The sequence below is a fragment of the Giraffa tippelskirchi genome, chromosome X (assembly GCF_054371585.1).
Source record: "Giraffa tippelskirchi isolate mGirTip1 chromosome X, T2T-mGirTip1v1.2.pri, whole genome shotgun sequence".
Classification (NCBI taxonomy): domain Eukaryota; kingdom Metazoa; phylum Chordata; class Mammalia; order Artiodactyla; family Giraffidae; genus Giraffa; species Giraffa tippelskirchi.
Window position 1 is genome coordinate 19576504 of NC_137289.1, and position 22696 is coordinate 19599199.

Below are 22696 nucleotides of genomic sequence, written 5' to 3' on the forward strand. Positions count from 1 at the left end.
GTTTCCCTGGTGGGTCAGATGGTGAAGAATCTGCCTGCAGTGCAGGAGACTCGGGTTCAGTCCCTGGGTTGGGAAGATCCCCTGGAGGAGAGAATGGCTACCCATTCCAGTATTCTTGCCTGGAGAATTCCATGGACACAGGAGCCTGGCAAGCTATTATCCATAGGGTCACACAGAGTCAGACATGACTGAAGCTACTAAGCAGCAGCAGCATACTATAGTCTAAAAATTACTTAATAGAGGTTAATTGTAGAAATTTAGAAATTACATAAAAGTAAAAATAAATTAATTCATTCCTAATCCTAACACCCAGAGATAATCACTGTTTGGACACATACTAACTGTATACGTGTTACCTTCAAACTAGTAAATATTAGCTGCTCTTAAAATAAATGGACAAAAACTCCTCTAGCCTGAAAAGCAGTCATTATCATTCATCTGCTCTTGCAATATACCTCTGAGTGTGTTCCCCAGAAATTTTATTTGCATGATTTAAAAAAAAAAAACAAAAACCAAACCATTCCTTCAACAAGCAGATGGAAAGATGCTCAAAATCACTAATCATTAGGAAAATGCAAATCAAAACCACAGTGAGATCCACCTACTTGGGTGCCTTGTTGTTGTTGTTTAGTTGCTAAGTCATGTCTGACTCTTGCAACCCTGTCAGGGTCCTCTGTCCATGGGATTTCCCAGGCAAGAATACTGGAGTGGGTTGCCGTTTCCTTCTTCAGGGGATATTCCTGACCCAGGGATCAAACTCTAGTCTCCTGCACTGGCAGGCAGATTCTTTACCACCGAGCCACAAGGGAAGCTCATTTGGGTGCCTACTGTCAATAGAAACAGTAAATAACAAGTGTTCTCAAGACAGTGGAGAAACTGGGATCCTTGTGCCCTGTTGATGGGAATGTAAGATGGTGCAACCACCATGGAAAACAGTATGGTGGTTCCTCAAAAAATTAAATATTAAATTACCATATGATATAGCAATTCCATTTCTGAGTATATATCGAAAAGAATTGAAAGCAGAATCTCAAAGAGATATTTGCACACCCACATTCATAGCAGCATTATTTACAATAGCCAAGAGGTAAGAGAAACCCAAATGTCCATCAATGGATAAATGGATACACAAAATGTAGTATGTACATGCAATGAAATATTACTCAGCCTAGGAGGAAATCCTCTCACTTGCTACAACATGGATGAACCTTGCAGGCATTATGCTAAGTGAAATAAGCCGGGCACAAAAGGACGAATACCATATTATTATACTTACATGAAGTATCTAGAGGAGTCAAATTCATAGAGACAGAAAGTAGAACAGTGGTTGCCAGGGGCTGGGAGAAGGGAGAGATGGGAAGTTGTTGTTTAATGGATGAGAAGTTTTAGTTTTGCAAAATGAAAATGTTCTGGAAATTGGTTGCACAGCAATGTGAACATACATGACACTAGTGAACTATATATTTTTAAATAGTTAAGATGGTAAATGTTACGTGTATTGGACCACAATTTAAATTTTTTTCAGAAGCATTCCATATGCTCACATAAGGATTAAACAGTGGATGAAATAAAATTTGTTTACATCAGGACTTAGAACCTTTACTATGCTAATATGCATTATGACACTTCATGAAGAGATGTAGCGTCATGTGTTTTCCCAACTTATCTGACCATGGATCTCTTTTTCCACAGTATTATGGAACAAGGGAAAATATATTAAGGATTTCACCCTAGGAAATATTACTACAAAGTGTTGATGATTTAATAACTTACCTCTCCAACAGACGTTTTATTTCAGGAAGACACCTGAGATGATCAATGTTTATCCCAAAGGAATGTGTCTCTAGAGTTGGAATGTCAAGCCCTGCAAGTGCCTAAGAAGGAAAAGATTTGGGGACACAGTGCCACCCAGCACCTCTCAGATCTCTGCTTGTCTACAGCCAGCTCTTCTGCCTGCTTGCAAGTTCAGCCCTGCAGTTTGGCAGTTGAGAGAGGAGGCCATCAGGCTTAGAAAGTATTCTTAGGGAGGGGACAATCTTTAGTATCTCATTATAAAGTTTCATGGTTTCATTAAGGCATCCAGTCATTCTAGTATAGACAGCAGGCCCTCGTAAGCAGGAACTTTAATGCAGTGCTGGAACCTTTGGATGAACAGGATTCAGGTCAAGAGAAAGACAATTCTCTGTGTAATTCAAAACAAGAGGTTGCTAGTAGGTTTAAATGTCCTGTAGTTGAATTAAAGGAGGATGTCATAGTTAAAAGCCAAGAATTTCCTCTAGGAACAGGTGAAAAAACAGCTGACATTCCCGATTGTTTTTCTAAGTGTTTAAAATGACTTTTCCAGACCTAAAGCCTGTAAGCATTTTATTAACATTTGATTAGCAATTATTCCTTACTGTGTTGAAGCTAAAATTAGATCAGGTTTCCTTGCATCACCACCAAAAAAAAAAAAAATCCTGAGTCCCCAAAACTCAAGTCTCTTTCACAAAGAATCATTCCAAAATAATTTCCCCTTTTCCTGTCCTTACCTCTTCTTAACAGTCTCCAAAAATCATAGCCTGTCAGAGGTAGAAAAGACTTGGAGCTCATGCAGTCCAAACCCCTCGTTGTATGTGTGGGGAAACCAAGGCTCAGAAAAGGGAAGAGATTTCCCCCAAGACCCAGAGAGTGTCAAAGCCGAGAAGACCTGCCTGTCCTTTACAGTACACTGTGCTACCCCATTAGAAGATGATCTGCAGGGGCCCAATATAGCTGTGACTCCAGATCAAACTTGTTTATAATTTATTAGACAGGCAAATAACAAGGGTTTTTATTTGAAAGCCAGAATGCAATTTCTCTTAGGTAATACAATTTGTAGGCTGAACATGAAACTTAAAACCTGAAATAAATCAGCGTTCACAGCATGTAAGAATGTACAGTCAACTATAATGTAACATTTTGTTTTATGTGTAAACATATAGCAATTAGGGCAAATATATCTGCTGGAATTACTTGGTGGCTTTGATTTGTGCAGATGCCTATAGCAGATTTATTCAGATTCTGAAGGGAATTGTTATTGTGAATTATCAGGTTTTATAGTAACTCTGTATTTGTAAATGATACACAGGCTATGTAGCTTAATAAAAACCAGGAAATAGTTTACTTGATAGGAAAGTTTGGTAAGAATATAATATAGATAAAATGTATGTTGCTTAAAAAATGGGGGTAGGGTACTTTTTGGTAATGCTCATATTCACTTGCTAATTAACATGCTGGTGTGTATGTATTTAAGGTCATGTGCCATTAGCCAGTTTAAGAGCTATCAACAATCAACCAGTTATTAGGATGACACTTCTGATGTCAACCTTGGGAGTCATAAGTCTGTAATCTATGGGAGTCATACTTGGCAGCTCAGATGGTCAAGAATCTGCCTGCAATGTGGGAAAGCCAGGTTCGATCCCTGGGTTGGGAAGATCCCCTGGAGAAGGGAATGGCAACCTACTCCAGTATTCTTGCCTGGAAAATTCCATGGAAAGAAGAGCCTGATGGGCTACAGTCCATGGGGTCACAAAGAGTCAGACACAACTGAGAACTCACTTGGGAGTCTGATGTCAACCAGTGGTTTATTTCATTGTTTTCTTCAGGGATTCTTGGTATATTAGAATAGTTAGAATTGGGACATGTGGGTTTCAATAGTTTCTTGGGAGAAGCCATCAACTACATAAACAACCCCAATGCAGGTGTTGAGATAGGTTCAGTCTAGTTGTTTTAAGATAGCTAAACTCTATCTATATAACAACCTCAGATGCAAAGGTAATAAACAATAGTAACAACAACAAAAATAAAGATGGCATTAACTATTGTTAAAATGCCTAACCCATCAACACTAAAAGTCAAATTAAGCCATATCTTCTCCTTGTCCTAGACTCCAGGTTCCTGGTATGATTGACAGATGTCAATAAGGTGCAGTGGTACAAACAAGAAGCCTAGTAGGCAGCTCTTTCATAAAGAGAATTAGTAGTTTCGTAACTGTGTAGTACTTGGAATAAGCAGTACAGAATGGCTGTACTCCCACAGCCAATGCCCACAAGGCAGTCTGTTAACTCGGAGCCTGGGGAGGCAATCACCATAGAGAGATTGTCCACAGAATCATTTGTTTTCCTTATATGTTTGAAATGTATTTAGAATTTACCATTTTTCTGTTTGTGTAAAAATAGGCTCCAAAATATTACATGTGGTGCCCTAAGTTACCTATGGATTGGAACAGATAAAGCTTTGAATCATCCAACCAGGTTTAGAAGTAGGCTTTTGTTGAATTTGTATTTATCAGAAAGCTAGCACTGTTAGTTTAAAGGAAAGAGTGTAGCCATGTTCCAAAAGCATCAGATGGTAATATTTCTCTTGTAAGATGAAACTGGAAATATGATGGAAATTTCAGAAATATAACAACCTCATTTGCCAAGTTTCCCACTTGGTATCCAGAGAGTCATTTGCACAGCACTATTACTATTAACAGTAGGAGTGAATTCAACTCCCCCAGGAAACCATAACTTTCCAATACATTATTCATGGTTTAGGAATCATTTTCATTTTCTACCTCAAGAATTTAGCCAATGACAACTATTTACTGAACTCTTTTTCCCACTGTTTCATCATGTGCTAAAACTCTACAGGCCCTTGTCATATCAGGACTAGCTATGTTGCTTCTCTTTAATGGCCCTCCTCGCATGACTCACTTTCCATGGTTTGAATGAGTACTGAAAGCAAATCCATGAGATTCTTGTGGAAGATTGAGGTCACTGAGACTTTGGTGTAATAAGATAATTGATATGCTGTGCTGTGCTTAGTTGCTCAGTCATGTCCCACTCTTTGTGACCCCATGGACTATAGCCCAGTAGGCTCCTCTGTCCACAGAGTAGAATTTTTCAGTGACCTTTTCAATTCCAGCAATAGAAAGTTTATTTCTAAATTTGGGGTTGCAAATTTTTCCTAATTAGTTGTTTCCATATTTTTCTCTTTTTATTGAGAAATAAAATACACATACTACAAAATTTATCTTATTAAAATTATAGTCTACTGGTTATTAGTATATTGACCAAGTTGTGCAACCATCACCACTATCTAATTCCAGAACATTTTCATCACCCCAAAAAAGAAAACCCATATTATTAGCAGCCACTCCCCATTCTCCCCTCACCCAACTTGTGGGAACCACTAATCTACTTTCTGTTCCTATGAATTTGCCTATTCTGAACATTTTATATAAATGGCATCATATAATGTATGGTCCTTTTAACTGGCTTATTTCACTTAGCATAATGTGTTCAAGGTTCACCCATGTTGCAGTATGTATCAGTGCTTTATTCCTTTTCATGGCTGAGTAATATCCATTGTGTGTATATACTATATTTTATGTATCCATTAATTCACTGATGGACATTTGGGTTGTTTCTACCTTTTGTCTATTATGAATAATACTGCTTTGAACATTTGTGTGCAGGTATCTGCTGGAGTCTTTGATTTCAATTATTTCGGGTATATACCTAGGAGTAAAATTGCTGGGTTATATGGTAATTATATATTTATAATGTATATAATTTTATTAAGTTATATGTAACAATTTAACTTATTGAAGAACAGCGAAACCATTTCAACAATGACTGTACCATTTTACATTCCCATAAGCAATGTATGAGGATTCCCCTTTTTCTATATCCTAACTTGTTATTTTCTGGTTATTATTGTTGCCATCTTAGTGGGTGTGAAGTGATAACTCATTGTGATTTTTGATTTGCCTGTCAGTAATGACTCATGACACAGAAGGCAATGGCACCCCACTCCAGTACTCCTGCCTGGAAAATTCCATGGACGGAGGAGCCGGGTAGGCTACTGCCCATGGGGTCGCTAAGAGTTGGACACGACTGAGCGACTTCACTTTCACTTTTCCCTTTCATGCACTGGAGAAGGAAATGGCAACCCACTCCAGTATTCTTGCCTGGAGAATCCCAGGGATGGTGGAGCCTGGTGGGCTGCCGTCTATGGGGTCGCACAGAGTCGGACACGACTGAAGCGACTTTGCAGCAGCAGCAGCAGCAATGACTCATGATGTTGAATATCTTTTAATTGACCATTTCCATATCTTTAGATAAATGTTTATTCAGATCCTTTTTACATTTTAAAAATCAGTTCTCTTTTCATTTTTTACTTATGAGAGTTCATTAGATAATCTGGGTATAAAACCCTTATCAGATATGTGGTTTTCAAAGAATTTTTTCTCAGTCTATGAGTTGTCTTTTCACTTTTTTGATAGTCTTTTTTTCTGCACAAAAGTTTTTCCTTTTGATGAAGTCCAGTTGATTTTCTTTTGTCACTTACACTTTGCCTCACTGAAGTTCACAAAGATTTACCCCTGTATTTTCTCCTAAGAGCTTTATAATTTTAGGTCTTACATTTTGACCTCCAGTCACTTTGAGTTAACTGTTGTATATGAGGTAGGGATCAAAAATCATTTATATGAAGTAGGAATCAAAATCATTCTTTTGCATATGGATATCCAGTTTCCTCAGCACCAGTTAGTTTATAATGTTGTTTAAGTCATTTATATCCTGTTTATATTCTATTTGCTCTCGCCATTATTTAAAATAGGATATTAATATCTATAGTTATGAATGTGCCAGTTTTTAAAATTTATTTTCTAATTGCAGGAAAATTGCTTTACAATATAATTTTATTTATTTTTGCCTATGCTAGGGCTTCATTGCTGCTCGGGCTTTTCACTAGTTGCAGCGAGCGGGGACTACTCTACTAGTGGTGCACGGTCTTCTCCAAGTGGTGGCTTCTCTTGATTTGGAGCGTGGGCTGTAGGGTATGTGGGCTCAGTAGTCATGGCTCCTGGGCTCTAGAGCACTGGCTCAGTAGTTGTGGTGCATGGGCTTAGTTGCTGCATGGCATGTGGGTTCTTCCCAGATCAGGGATCGAACAAGTGTCTCCTGCACTGGCAGATGGATTCTTTACCACTGAGCCACCAGGGAAGCCCCTAGTTGTTATTTTTAAATTGCTTACTTTTCCTTTCAATTCTGTCAGTTTTTACTTCATGTCTTTTCAAGTTCTGTTGTTAGATGCATATACATTTATAATTGTAAATGATTGGTATTGACCCTCAATGTTTTTAAAACATGAACTTCTTTGTCTATAGTACCAATTTTTGTCTTAAAATGTATCTTATCTGATATTAGTATAACAATTCTAGCTCTTTTTAAGTTACTCTTTGCATAGTATATTTTTTTATCTGTTTACTTTCAACCTATTTTTATCTTTGAATGTGAAGTGTGTCTCTTGTAGGCAGTTTATAATTAGATCTCTGCCTTTAGATTGGAGAGTTTAATCCAATTACAGTTAATGTCATATTGATACAATAGGATTCCCATCTATCATCTTGCTTGTTTTCTACATATCTTATGTCTCTTTCTCTATTTCTCCACTACTGCCTTTTGCATTAAATATTTTCTAGTTTGTAATTTAATTCCCTTGTTATCTATTTTATTACATTTAAAAATTATTTTATTTGTAGTTGCCCTGTGGATTACAGTTGACATCTTAACTATAACAATTGGGCTTCCCAGGTGGCGCTTGTAGTAAAGAATCCACCTGCCGATGCAGGAGACCCAAGAGTTGTGGGTTTGATCCCTGAGTCGACCAATCCCTGAGTCAAGAAGATCCCTTGGAGGAGGGCATGGCAACCCACTCAAGTGTTCTTGGCAGGGAAACCCCACAGACAGAGGACCCTGGTGGGTTACAGTCCATGAGGTTGCAAAGAGTCAGACATGACTAAGGGACTGAGCATGCACATTGATAGTTTGGATTAATACTAACTTAGTGTTACTACTATATAGTTTTGTTCCCTCTCTCCTCTGTGCTGTTATTACCATACACTTTATATCTTTATAAGTCCATCCATACCTAATTGTAATTATTGCTTTATGCAATTTTCCTTTAAAAGAAATAGGAGGGAGTTCCCTGGTGGTCCAATGGTTAAGATTCTGCACTTCCACCGCAGGGCGTGTTGGTTCAATGCATTGTACAATTGCATGCCACATGGTACAGCCAAAGAAAAAATTAATTGAAAATAAAAATAATAAAAGAAATAGGAAAATATTTACCAAGTAAAAATTTAATAATAATAATCTATGGAGTTACTTTTTCTAGTTTTCTTCATTTCTTCCTACAGCTTTTGGGATATTGTCTAGTATCTTTTCATTTCAGCTGAAAGGATTCCCTTTACCATTTCTTGAAGGCATGTTTAATAGTGACAGACTCCTTCACTCTTTTTCTGGAAATGTCTTCAGTTTTTGAAGGATTGTTTTGCTGGATATAGAATTCTTACGTGCATGCTCAGTCATATCCGAGTCTTTGTGACCCTATGGACTGTAGTCCCCCAGGCTCCTCTGTCCATGAGATTCTCCATGGACAAGAATACTGGAGTGGGTTACCATTTCCTTCTCCAGGGGATCTTCCTGACCCAAGGATTGTGCCCACAGTCTCCTGCAGCTCCTGCACTGGCAGGTGGATTTTTAACAAGGAGCCATCAGGGAAACCCACAGAATTCTTGGTTGACAGGGTTTTTTAAATTTTTTTTTCAGTGTTTTGAATCTTTTATCCCACTGTCTTCTGGCTTCTTGGTTTTGATGAGAAATTGGTTGTTAATCCTATTGATTATTGCTTGTACATGATGAGTTGCTTCTCTCACTGCTTTCATAATTCTCCCTTTGTCTTTGATTTTAAATACAGAGCTGTTAGAAATAGTAGGTTTGGATAATTATTTAACATAGAGCTAGAAAGTGGAACTTCACAAAGCATATAGGGAATGATTTGCTCCTCTAAAAGGAAGGTAGTGTAGACAAAAGTGAAGGATCTATTCTCCCAGCTGAGCTGATAGAAAATATTTTTTCTGGCTTGTGTAACCAGAATAAGAAATAGAAGTCAAGTTGGGGGTGGCCTGGACTAGGGTCATGTTTGGGAAAGGAGAAGAATTTGTTTAGCTGTAACAGCAGCTTCCTGTAAACCCCTATGGCCCTCTAGGTTTATATTACTAATTAAGGCAGTTATGCACTTGTTTTCCATGAATTAAGGTATCTGCATAAGTTTGAGTACCTAAGTGTGTAAATTTGTTGAACACTTTGTCTCTGATGTTGTGGGTGATGCATTTGTAGCAGAAAGTTTCTGCACTGTAAACTGACAGATAATGATGCTGGAATTTAGTTCAAACTTGTAGAATCACTACATATAACATCACTGATGATTACACTACATATTCTTCTTTCTGGAACCATGAAAACACAAGATGTCAACCATCTGAAATATCATGGTAGTCCCTAGACATAATTATTATTTAAAGATATAAAGATTATAACAAGCCTACCAAACCTAATCTTCTGGACAGCAACATATTTGAAGTTTCAATTTAGTTGAAAGCTACCATAACTTAGGAATTTACCATTTATTTTAACAAAATACTTAAATGTAATGAGAGTAGGAAACAAAATGGAATTATGTGTAATTGAATGCAAGTGCAATATTTCAGTATAATTAAGCCTCTCTCAGATGTTTTCAACCAGAATTATTTGGGAATAGACAGGAAGAGATGAATGGGAGAAAACAAAGAAGTACCAACACTTTGGCAGGTGAATTTATCCACCTAATCGGAAGTGGATAAGATGACTTTGCAAGGTGTTATTCCACTGCTTTTTACACCTTCTAGAGAAGAACTGCTTTTGGACTATATACTTCTTGAGGGCAGGCTTCATGTTCTATTATTACCTCTTACGCATGCCAACCTGGAAATTGGCTGCCAAGTTCTCAGGGGCCATGCTGTCCTCTTTGTAGCCTGTGCTTTGACTACCTTTGGTTAAGGATCCAGGAGGAAGAACCTCATCGCCCTCCTTTCTGTTTTTAAAGTCATTTTGCAAGTCCCTTTGCCTCTCTCCTATCTGCTGTCAACTGATTCTCCTGTGATATCCAGGTCTATGACCTGATTCCCTTAGTAACAGGTTGAATATGATGCTGACTACTTCAGGGTGCTCAATACACCTAATGTCTCCATTTCTTACATTGGACCCCATTCTCTGAGAGGTAAGTTCTCTGCTTCCCAACCATCTCCTTACCTGTTGCATGGGCAGATGAGCTAATTTCTTCAAAGATGAAAATTACCATGGCTGTATCCAGAAATGTGTTGAATAAACAGGATGTTCAGAATGTGTGCATATTACCGCTATATTAAAAGAGGTTAAACATTGTGGGGGAGGGAAACAGGTGTTCATTTAACAAAACGTTAATATGACTAAAAAGAGTCTCAGAAGATGGTGTAGAAGTCCATGTTAGAACTGATAAAGCCATTCTTACTTACTGAGCTCAATGAAGTTCAGTTCAGTTCAGTCGCTCAGTCGTGTCCGACTCTCTGCGACCCCATGAATTGCAGCACGCCAGGCCTCTCTGTCCATCACCAACTCCCGGAGTCTACCCAAACCCATGTTCATCGAGTCAGTGATGCCATCCAACCATCTCATCCTCTGTCGTCCCCTTCTCCTCCCGCCCCCAATCCTTCCCAGCATTAGGGTCTTTCCAATGAGTCAACCCTTCGCATGAGGTGGCCAAAGTATTGGAGTTTCAGCTTCAACATCAAACCTTCCAATGAACACCCAGGATTGATCTCTTTTAGGATGGATTGATTGGATCTCCTTGCAGTCCAAGGGACTCTCAAGAGTCTTCTCCAACACCACAGTTCAAAAGCATCAATTCTGCGGCGCTCAGCTTTCTTCACCGTCCAACTCTCACATCCATACATGACCACTGGAAAAACCATAGCCTTGACTAGACAGACTTTTGTTGGCAAAGTAATGTCTCTGCTTTTAAACAGGCTATCTAGGTTGGCCATAACCTTCCTTCCAAGGAGTAAGCGTCTTTTAATTTCATGGCTGCAGTCACCATCAGCAGTGATTCTGGAGCCCAAAAAAGTAAAGTCTGACACTGTTTCCACTGTTTCCCCATCTATTTCCCATGGAGTGATGCTCAATGAAGAGAAACAAATAGAGGTGAAATTATAAATATGTGTTGGCTGCAGCCTGTCATAAGCTGTCCTTTTCCCCTCCCACACCTACACTCTCCTATTCCTGCTACTCTATCACTACCATCACCAGCAAACAGTTGTGTGAAATAGAGAAGGAACTCAGGTAAGATAGCCAGCTAAGCTCTGCAGTTCTAGTAACAAGCAAAATGTACATACCCCATCTACCAAAGAGCCAACAAGGAAAATAATTCTTCATAATCTCTGGGACAGATATGTCACCGAAATAGCACAGAATCAAGCTCTGCCTAACAGTGAGTACAAATTAGCTGGACTTGGCTACATGGTGCTCTTCCTAGACCTTGTGGTTAAATCGTAATGAGCTTTCTAGGAAAAACAAGGGGCCTGTCTGAGAAATGGATTCCTAGGCAGAGCCAATAGGAGAAATGCTTGATGAGGTTTGGAAGTTAAGAATAAGAAGCAATGATTAGAGAAACCCAGATTATATCTGTACTAGACTCCAACTCTGCTTATTTACTTCAGAGAAGTGAAATTAATCTAAGATGTGCTACCAAGTGGCAAGTATTTCCATATACTAAATGAGTGAGTGTTTTATTTAGAGGATGAAAGGTGAGTGTGAAGGATAGTTTAGCCAAATGCTGCTGCTACTGCTGCTAAGTCGCTTCAGTCGTGTCTGACTCTGTGCAACCCTATAGACGGCAGCCCACCAGGCTCCACCGTCCCTAGGATTCTCCAGGCAGGAATACTGGAGTGGGTTGCCATTTCCTTCTCCAGTAGCCAAATACTAAGTAGCAGTTATTTCATAAGTATATACAATCAACCCAGCAGAAAATTCTGCAGGTGGAATTTCTAAAAGTATTTGTGTTTTGTAAATAAGTTCATTTGTATCTTAGTTTACATTCCACATATAAGTGATATCATATGACATTTGTCTTTGGGTTATTTCACCTAATATGGTAATCTATAGATTCATTCATGTTGGTGCATTTTGTGTTATTTCTTTTTATGACTAATATGCCTTTGTATGTATGTATTTGTATGTGTATATATGTGTATTACCACATCTTCTTTATCCATTCATTTGTCAGTGGGCATTTAGGTTGCTTCCATGTCTTGGCTATTGTGAATAATGCTGCTATGAACATTGTTGAAGAGCACCATTCTTTTGATTCACCTATTTCAACCTTTAAAAGTACGTGATTAGATATGATTATTAAAATAATTTTACTCGTGTTTTCTGTTTCCTATGGGAGCCTCCTTCCCTCTTAGGAATCTACAGCCCAACGCTTGGAAAAGTAAGGGTTTAAAGCTCTCTGACCTCCAAGGAAAGAATAATTAGAAACTCAGAAGCTAGTTTTTCATCAAGTCCCAGCTAATTTACTTGTACCAGAGGCACCGGGCCATTTATTACACTTCAGAATAATACAATGCAGCCTTAATTATCTGAAGCATATTTGAAATTCATATTTTTCTAAGAGTACACCAGAGAAGGAAAATGGTTTTCACTGAAAACCTGTTTATCAACCCTGATCTAGACCTCACCTTTAAAGGCAGGAAGCTCTCACAGGAAAACTAGAGGCATCTCACTAACCCTTGGTGGGCCACCTTCTGAAAGATAGTGAACCCTCTACTCTGGCCATTGAGGTTGACTCTTAAAGCCCTGTGCTTGATGACATAGCTGCTGTGGTTCATTCACAGAGGTTATTTTTAGAGGCAAGAATTCTCATTTCCCAAAAGTATAACCACAAAATGTCTATTTGGAATGAATCCCATTTATACAGTAGGACAACAGTAAATGTGCAGATCATGTCTGTGTAACCTCAGTTCCGTGAGGAAACGTGATATCCTAGTATACTCTCACCCTGGGACCTTTACCCTCCATCAGTGGCCCTCCCACATCTAACAAGGTGATTCCTTTGGAAACCAAGTAGGGCTATGGGGTTTCACAGATGTCTTCAAAGTAAGTTTTCATTCCAGAATAAAAGATATATTTCATCCCTGAGACTTTTCACAATTTAAAACTGACATGGGGACCAAAAGTCACTCATCTTCAACAGTGGTGGTGGCCAGGGTCGAATGCCTTCCGAGGAAAACTAGACTTGGCGGCCTGAAAGGTTACCCTGCTGTATTTGCATTTTGCAGCCACACTGGCAAATCAGCCCAATCTGGCCAGCTCCTGGAGGCTAGGTAGGCCAGCCTTGACTCCAGCTTCAGAACCAGAACTGTGTTTGTGGCACTTTTGGACCCCTAAAATGAGATTTATTCTAGTAATGCTAAAGACGCTAAAGGAGGTCATTACAGAGCACAGAACTGACACCCATTAGGCCAACTAATCCAGAAACAGAAGACTCATCTGGGGGTTGGAAAAGGCTCACCAGGTGGCCTTAAGGAACCATGTTCAGCCCCTTAGTGCTTTGGTTGGTTTTGGCTACTTCCTTTTAATTAATTGGTTCATTTGCTTAAAAAGATTAATATTCTGCCTTCCTCTTTCACTTTATTCCACTTTATCAGAGGAGGGGGCTCCCTCAGCCAGGGGGGAGTAAAGGACCTACTGGCAGTTAGTCACTCTGTATCTGTACATCTGTCTGCTGCTGCTGCTAAGTCGCTTCAGTCGTGTCCGACTCTGTGCGACCCCATAGACGGCAGCCCACCAGGCTCCGCCATCCCTGGGATTCTCCAGGCAAGAGTACTGGAGTGGGTTGTCATTGCTTTCTGCATACATCTGTCTAGCCTCAGTATATCCAGGGCTCTCTGGCAGGAATCAGCTAAAACCATGCGAAAGCAATCCTCTTCAGAGATTCAGATCCTGTAAATATATTATTTTAATATAAAATTTAATGGCTTATCAGACCAGGGTCAAAGAGAGGGAGATTGAGAGAACCAAAATTCGGTGAATAAATTGCTTGTTTATTTTGTTAGCCCTTTGGTTCATTCATTCTTTCAATCATCAAGCATTTCCTAAGCACCTGTTATGTGTCAGGAAATGTGCTAGTCCCAGGGCAATACCCTTTCCAATTTAACTCTGGAGTACAAAAGCCCTCCTTCCTGGCCCCGTTCCAAATCCTAACCACCTTAAAGTACCTACACTTGAACTTTTTCAAGGTAAAAATGAGTACATTGCCTCACATCTCCCTCAGCTCCAAGTTCTTTATTTGTAGAAGTGAACCTAATAATACTTGCCCTGCTGCCTTACAGGGGTGCAGGATGGATCCACTGAGAAAATAGAAATACCTTTAATTATAAAAAGAACGAAATGCTGATAGTAATGAGACAATAACTAAGATTTATTGAGAGCTTATAGGCTTCCCGGTAGTAAAGAATCTGCCTGCCAATGCAGTAGACATGGGTTCGATCCCTGGGTTGGGAAGATCCCCTGGAGAAAGGGAATGGCAACCCACTCCATTATTCTTGCCTGGACAATTCCATGGACGGGGGAGCCTGGTTGCAGAGTCAGACATGACTGAGCGACTGAACAACAGGTGTTCCACAGAACAAGTCTTACCCAGGCCATAACTGAATGTTAACTGGAACCAAAAATTCAGAATTCATCCTCTTCAGAGATTCAGATCTTGTAAATACATTATTTAATATAAAATTTAATACACTATTGTGTAACTACTTACTATGTGCCAGATACTAAGTTTAGTGCTTTACATGGATTACCTCATTTTATCCCCATGATAATGCAATGTGGGAGATAGGAATAGGTATTATTAAACACATTTTATAGATAAGAAATATAAGACTCAGAGAGGTGAAAGAAGAACTTGCTTATAGTAACAAAGCTAGTAAACGATAAAGTCTAGATTTGAATACAAGTTTTCTTTCTCCAGAGTGAGCTTTTTAACCACTGTGCTTTGCCTCCTCTTAGAAAAGTATAAAACTCTATACAGTTCTAAGCTATTAGTAATATTATTGTAGATATTTTTATTTTAAGGCAGTGGACAACTTCCTAAAACTGCAGAGAACCATTTCTACCCCTGGGAGGGAGCCCCACAGGAATAGTTTTCATTTCATCCCAAGTTTGCTTCTCTCACATCCTGGCTTGTTTTACTATCCAGGTACTTATTGAATTGGGAGGACTGATTTTCACACGTTTCCACTCTACACTAACAAACATCAAGTAAGAATCAGGGAAGCTAGAAGTGGTAGAGAAAGCTTGTGCTGTGGGTAAGAGGCAGAAGTGGAAGCAATGCCCAGGCAAGAGTGTATCCGGGTGTGGGTGGCCTTCTGACTTGACACCACATGAAAGCCCAGCCTCTGACAGGCCCCATTGCTATTTATTACTGCACAGTTCTCTCTCTGCATGCATTCTTAGTGCACAGACCCTTATCTTCCTGGGAGCATCCAGAAGGCTTTCCCCAGACTCTTAAAAAAATTTCACCCACCCTCTCTCCTGGTGCCTCAGGATACGGCTGTGGAGTGTTATTTGTTTTGCTTCACAAGGCATTTGTAATAAGCTCTTCATGGTGGCCACTGTGCCTGCTACGGCTTCTCCTCTTCCCTTTCCTCATCTTTAAGATCACCACCATCAACCTCAGCAACAGAGTTAACACGTTTGAGCCTTGCCAGGCAATGTGCTAAGCACTTTATACCCATTCTTCTATGTATTCATTCATCCATTTAATGAATATTTAGTAAATGTTTACATTGTACTAAACACTGCACTACACACTGGTAATCAAAACAGACGGTTATTTCTTCTGTTAGTAGGGGTGCAACAGGGGACTGTATAATTACAAACTGTGGAAAGTTCTATGAAAGAAAGATACATGGGACTATGAAAGGTGAAAGGTACTATTGAATTTAAATCTTCAACAACCCTGTGAAGCTAATAAATAGCATTATCCTCTATTTTACAGGCATGGAAACTGAAACTCAAAGAGGTTGAGTGACTTGCCCAAAGTTACACAGATAGTAAGTAGGCTGAGTAGAGATTCAAATCCATGCTGGTCAGATTCCAGAGCTCACACTCTTAAGGGCTATACTTTATTGCTTCTCCAGTGTGTGAAGTGCCTATATAGCCATTCATTCTAGCCCTATGCACTTTGGTTCTGGCTTCTCCTCAAACGTGTGGAGTTGCAATTGTTTCCAATTAGTTGTGGCTGTGGTTTGGTGCATTAGTTCAAAGAAACTGTGCACGCAAAGCAGAGGTCACGTGCCCTAGGTCTCGTGGATGTGCACAACGTATAAATAATAATGGCATTCCTCCAAAGCTGGGATTCATTGGAGCCTCTACATTTGTTTCCCATTAGCTTATGCTACTCAAATACAAACAGTAAAGCATGTATTTACATTGCTGTAGACATGGAAAGCCGAGCCCCCAAAGCATTCCTTGCAGGTTGTATAATGCTGAGCACCCAAATAGTTCAAAATCAGTTTTGTAAGCCCAGCTCAATAGCTTTAAAAGGTAACTTGGATTCCAGGCATTTTGAAAAATGCCTAGAGAGAGGTATGTGAGTGGCCAAAAGAGACAAAACTAGCTAAATCCTCATATTTGTAGTATCTACTTTGTTATTTATCCTTTATTTTTAAAATGCTTAAGTGCTTGAAGTCAAGAAAACTCTTAGCTATGTAACAGCAGTGATGGAATTCTTCATTCTATTCTAACCAGCTGTCTGAAGCTTTTCAAAACAAATGTGTTTGTGATAAGATGGTTTGGTTCTTTAAGACACAGGAGATGCAAGGCTGAGAAAAAAGCAGGAGGCATCCGATGTCATTATCTCCCCCTCCACCCCTGTCCCCCCAGCCAGCTCTCCCAGCCAATAACAGAAGGCTTTCCCATCAAGGTATAGTTCATGGATAGTGTCTGAGGAAATGAGATTGAACTGGAAATTATCTTAGGTAAAGAAGTCAAGATGGCAAAAAAATGTGAATGAAGGCCCCATTAGTTGATGTCTTTACCTAAGAGAGCATAGGGGTTTTTTTTTGTTTTTTTTTTTTTAAGACCTGTGGCCTTGGAAGCAGAAGACTCTATTTTTAATGAGGACTCTATCACTTAATTAGTGCTTGGTCTAGTCTTATCTTCTCTCTGAGTCTCCCTTGACATGGAAAATGGGGATGGCAATCTTCCTTGTTTATACCAATTGATAGTGTGGATTTGAGGATTACGTGAGAGAGCCTGTGTTAAGTCCTAGCAAAGTGTGTGGCTGATAAAGTTCATATCTTTACAATCAAGATAATTCCAAGAGGCGCACTACTTATACCATATAGGCAGATCAAGAATTGCTGCTGTCTCTGGTCTAATTTCAGCATATTTGATCCCCCTAAGAACAAGTACGTCGTTTGATCTTTGTTCTCCTGTCAGCCAAGCATGAAAATGAGCTTTGGCCAAATCACACTGTCCCGTGCTGCAGCGCTCTTTTGTTATCTTGGTTATGGTTTTAAGAACATGAAATTGCTGTACCCTAGAAAGCCTTTTTTGCTCTTATGCTGTGGTTCTAATTTTCTTAAGTAATTATTCGAGGCTTATTGTTTCCTTTTATCACACAACCCTGAGCACCTGTTCCAAGGAAACTTAAATATTTCCCTTTGTAATCCTGAAGTCACTCACTTTACACAACAGTATTTTCATTAACTACAAAGACAAAAGGTCATGATGTCCATAACTAAGTAAAAAGGAAATCATCAGATTTGTAATAAAATGGTTTGAAGAACATGCATTAAGGATTCAGACACCTGTGGGGCTGAGGTGACTGCTTGTCCAAAGATGGTTTCACTGGGTTTCTGGGAGGTGGAGTAACACCAGAGTAGCCCTTCTTAAAGTGTGGCCTGTGGGTCACTCACAGGAAGGTGGGGACAGGGCAGGGTGGGGCCGTGCTCCACCCCAGACCTACTCAATTAAAAGCTCTGTGGGTGGGGCCTGGAAGCTGGAGTTTTTAACAAACATCCTAGGTAATTCAGGTGGAAATTGAAGACTCACTCTCATGGTGTATAAAAGTGTGCATACCATTTGACCCAGCAATCCTACTAATGGGAAACTAAGGAAATAATCCAAAATATGGAAAGAACTATTGAATACTCCTGATGATCCATCTTTATTTATAGGAGCAAAGGAACTAGAAGCAAGGTAATATTTTCAAAATTAGGAAAATGGTTAGGTAGATTTTGGTAGATCCCTGAAGGGCACTGTGTAGCTGTTTTAAACACATTTGAAGTATTACGTTGATCACATTTATTCATTACAGCAATTCTAGGAGACAGGCATTTTCCTCATTTTACAGATGAGGGCATTTAGGTTTAGGGAGATTAAGCAGCAAAGTTAGTAAGTGGGAAAAAAAAGTTAATAAGGGGAAAACCAGGATTCCAACCTGAGTCAGTCTAATTCTAAAATGCAAGTTCAACTGTGTAAAAATACAGCCATTAGAAACAAACCCTACCCTCAAAAACCAAACACTGGTTCTTAAAGTTTGGAAATTGGAACTTCCCCCTTATATCCCTTTCTTTCATCTATTTTAATACTTACATAGTGAAAATATGACATCATAAAATAAAAAGTGATCGTATATTTAAGGAGCTGTGAAAGTTTCATGTGAGTCAACAGAGGAGCAAGAAGGGTAGAAAATGGAAAAAGCTGCGCAGTGGAAAGGCCTCGTGTACTTCCCGCTAAGGCCGGCTGAATGATGCAAGGCAGAAATGTCAGGTTTAGTGAATGCTTCAGTGGGGTCGTGGAGCAAAATCATCAGACCAGTGTTTTAATAAGATAGTTGACATTAATAATCATTATTCTGAGCCCTGGCTTTTAAAAAGCTGCTAGGATATTGTCCTTTGAAAATGGCAGTTAATCAAAAGCATTAGGCACCTAAAGTTAACTGTACAAAGTCCTCATAACTTTCCTTTCATAAAGTGAGCGTTCAGTCTGGAAGACATTGTAAAGAGTGAGAGAGGGAACGAAAAGGTCAATATTGTGAATTGTAATTAGCTGATTTGATTTCTGGGCCAAATTCCAGGCTGTACTAAATCCACAGTCCTCACTGGTAACTCTTCATCTCTGACACATTACCCTTCTTTCAACACTCTGGTGCTTCAGAGTCCTGTAAGACTTGTGCATTAACAATAGCTTTCTAGGTTTGGATTGGTTTTGTTAATGTGTGAGGGTTAGGTTCATCAGCAACGTCTATGTAATATGGTTGGAAAGTGTGCTGTAATCTTTCTTCAATGCTGAAGTTGTCGCCCAAGTGGGAGTAATCTAAGAACTAAAGAAGTAATTTCACTGGCAAAGTTTTAAAGTTTTTTTTTAATTGCACTTAAAAAAAACCTGAAATACCAGAGAATACTGGGGGCATTGTACACAAGGTTGGAAAACAGCCTCTCAAAGATTAGCTACAGATCTTAGCCAGGGTTGTCCAAAAGCCTTTAGCTATTCATTCACAAGTTTTTCTATAATTCATCTGTGCTTTGGCTTTCTCTTTTTTCATGAGGTTGTGGAAGTAGCTCTTAGAGAATTAAAGATGCCATGCCACTTCCTTTTGTTTCAGTTCAATAGCACTGAAGTGCTATTGAGTACCTATCATGTGCCAGGGGCTTCCCTGGTAGATCAGTGGTAAAGAGCCCGCCTGCCAATGCAGGAGATGTGGGTTCAATCCCGGGGTCTGAAAAATCCCCTTGAGGAGGAAATGGCAACCCATTCCAATATTCTTGCCTGGAGAATCCCATGGACAGAGAACACTGGAAAGCTACAGTCCATGGGGTCACAAAAGAGTTGGCTACGATTTAGTGACTAAACAACAACTGTGTACCAGACACTGCCTTAAATGGTATGTGGTTCAAAGATAAATAAGGCATTCACTGTCTGGTGGTGGAGTGAAGCCACATGTACAATAAACAATACCAGGTTGCATTCATAAAGTGCTATTTGGGAGGTACAGATACAGGGAGCAGTGCTGGAAGAGGGAAGGGGAGAATTATAATGACCATCTGTGGTGGCCAAGAAGGCTTTATTAAGGAAGTGACATTTGAACTTGGCTTGAAAGGATGGAGTGCTTTCAATAGACGGAAATTGAGCACATTAGGTGCTCAATTAATGTTTGCTGAAGGGATTAATAAAAGGCACAGATGTGAGACGTGCTTGAGAAATCACAAGTCCACAAAGCTGTATCTAACCACAGATTCCCCTTATGTGAACAATTCTAATTCAGGTAATCCGTGACATGCATGAAGGATGTATTTTTCAAAACTGACCTCAAAACGTGTATGTCAAAAGCAGTTTTCCCGTACATTTCATAATGGTAATGGAAGAAATTAGGGTGGTTTGGTCAAACTGAAATGACATTATTGTCTAGCTTAGTAGTACTCAAATAGTTAATGAACCCTGGTAGTCCATGAAACCCAAGGATCCACACAGTAAAAATGACTTGCACAACAATACTAAATATTATTTGCCTTTCCACTGTGCTGATATTTGCACTGATGGTACAGAAGCAATAGTGAGTACAACTGTCAGTACCACAGTATGAATCAAGGCAGTGACACCAAATTGTACTCGTAATCATTACACTTGCAGGAAAATAAAAGGCACTCCACTTAAGAATATCATTGCTAAAGCAGTCAAAATGGTTAATATATTAAACCTTAACAATTGAGTGTACTTTAAAAAAAATATTCTGTGTTATGACGTTTGACTTACGTGTAAGGTACTTATGCTACGAACTGTGTTGGTATGTGTCTCAAGGAAAAGGATTTGTGAGATTATTTAAGCCATGAGCTAAATTAGCCTTTTTAATGACTGACAAACTATGGTTATGCAGGCTTGAGTATTTGTTAGACATTTTGTTCGAAAGGAACAAAGAGAGCCTGACAGTTAAAGGAAATACTGACAGTGTTTGTTGCCAAGGATAAAATTCAAACTTTAAAGAGTAAATTAAAATTTTGGAAAACTTATATCTACCACCATGACCTGGAGTGCTTCCCAGTGCTTCAAAGACTCTTTAAATGAGATTGGAGGTGATGTTAATGAATGTGAATTTTAAAATATCATATAATGAAAGGTGCCAACATTTGGGAGACCAGCAGAGCTCAGTGAACCAATATTTTCCCGATGATCTGTGCATGATGAGACAAAATGGGTAAAAGGCCCATTCAAAACATACCAATGGATTTTAATGTAACATAACATGAAAAGTTTACTTATGTGGTTTCATATTCAACATTGCAAGTAACCTTTCACACTTGTTGAGTTTTTATGTAGTTTCAATGAAAAATATCCAGAATTATCTGAAAAGGCTACTCCTAATAAAATATTTCCGTCTTTTCCCGTTAAATACCTGTGAGAGGCTGGATTTTCTGCGAATGTTTCAACCGAAACAACACATAACAACAGATTGAAGGGAGAAGTAGATATGATAATCCAGGTATCATATGAAGCTAGATATTAAAGATATGTGCAAAAATGTAAAACTATGCCAGCCTTCTAATAGTTTTATGTCAGGGGAAAATATATTTCTTTTTCATTAAAAATGCTATTTATGTTAACATGTTATGGGTTTTTTATTTGTTATGCTTAAATTAGTTTTTAAATATTTCTTTTAATTTCTCGGTTGTAATATCTGAGATGGTAATGTTGATAGATACAACTGTATAATCAAAAGTTCCCTGATATTCCCAATGAGAGTATAAAGGGGTCCTGAAATCTAAATGTTAGAGAACTGCTGGTCTAGCTTATCCCAGCCTTTGTGTCTATATTATACGTTTAGATGCGTAGGATGGGGGGAAGGGTAGAGAAAGAAATATGTTTAGAGTTTCATGGTGGATATGGTGCTGGAGTAGAAGATGATAGAGGGGTTGGCTTCACTGATACCATTAGAGGCTGTTGGCCAGGAAAGAACCAGCTTTTTGTTGTGGATTTTTCTTTCTTTGCTTAGAAAGAGAAACAAACCTGCAGAGTCACATTTCTCTATGGTATATAGCTTGTTCCAAGTAGATCATGGTGTAATAGCTAAATCACAGGTGGAGAGCAGAAAAGTATATTTTTCAGGGACAGTGAACATAGACAGTGAAAGCCACGGAAACCAAAATGTGCTTGTGTATATATGCAGCGTTTCTTTTCTTGGATACCTGTTCTGCAATTGCAAAAGTCTCACTTTCTGCATATCCACATCTTTTGTTGTCCATTATTTAAAAATAGGAGGTGGACTGATATTTAGGACTAAACATGAATGGTGGGGCAGAAGCTACAGTAGGAATAGAGGGTGTTGGAATACAGCCTTGGAGGGAGATGGTGAGGAAAAGTAAAATTGCCCTCAGAAGACCACTCATGCTGTGAGCTGGGCTTCTGAGTCCGCAGTGAGACTTTTGGGAGGTGGAAGTCACCCTAAAATTAAAAAGACATTGACTGTGACTGAAAGGCCAGATACTGCAGAGCAAAACAGGCATGCCTCTTATTCGGTATATGATCTACAATAAAGCAGAATGAATTTCAAAGCATCTTATTGAAACTGTAGAAGATGGAGATATTTTTTAAGTTTTTCAAGTGGTCGGGGCATAGTATGAAATAATTAATTATAAGTATTCATCTAAATGTATAAAATGTCACTGCCATTTTCTTCATGTGGTGGGATGCATTTGCTGCTTTAATTAAGTGAATGTAAATATAGATATAGTGGGCTTTCATAGGCATCTTTTCTGAACTTGGTGTTCTCT

The 22696-nt window shown here is 39.0% G+C and overlaps 1 protein-coding gene across 7 annotated transcripts in view; it reads left to right on the forward strand.

The window, feature by feature from the left end:
- GPC3 (glypican 3) overlaps nucleotides 1-22696 on the forward strand; it is a 531061-nt gene that overhangs the window by 449010 nt on the left and 59355 nt on the right. The window lies entirely within an intron of this gene.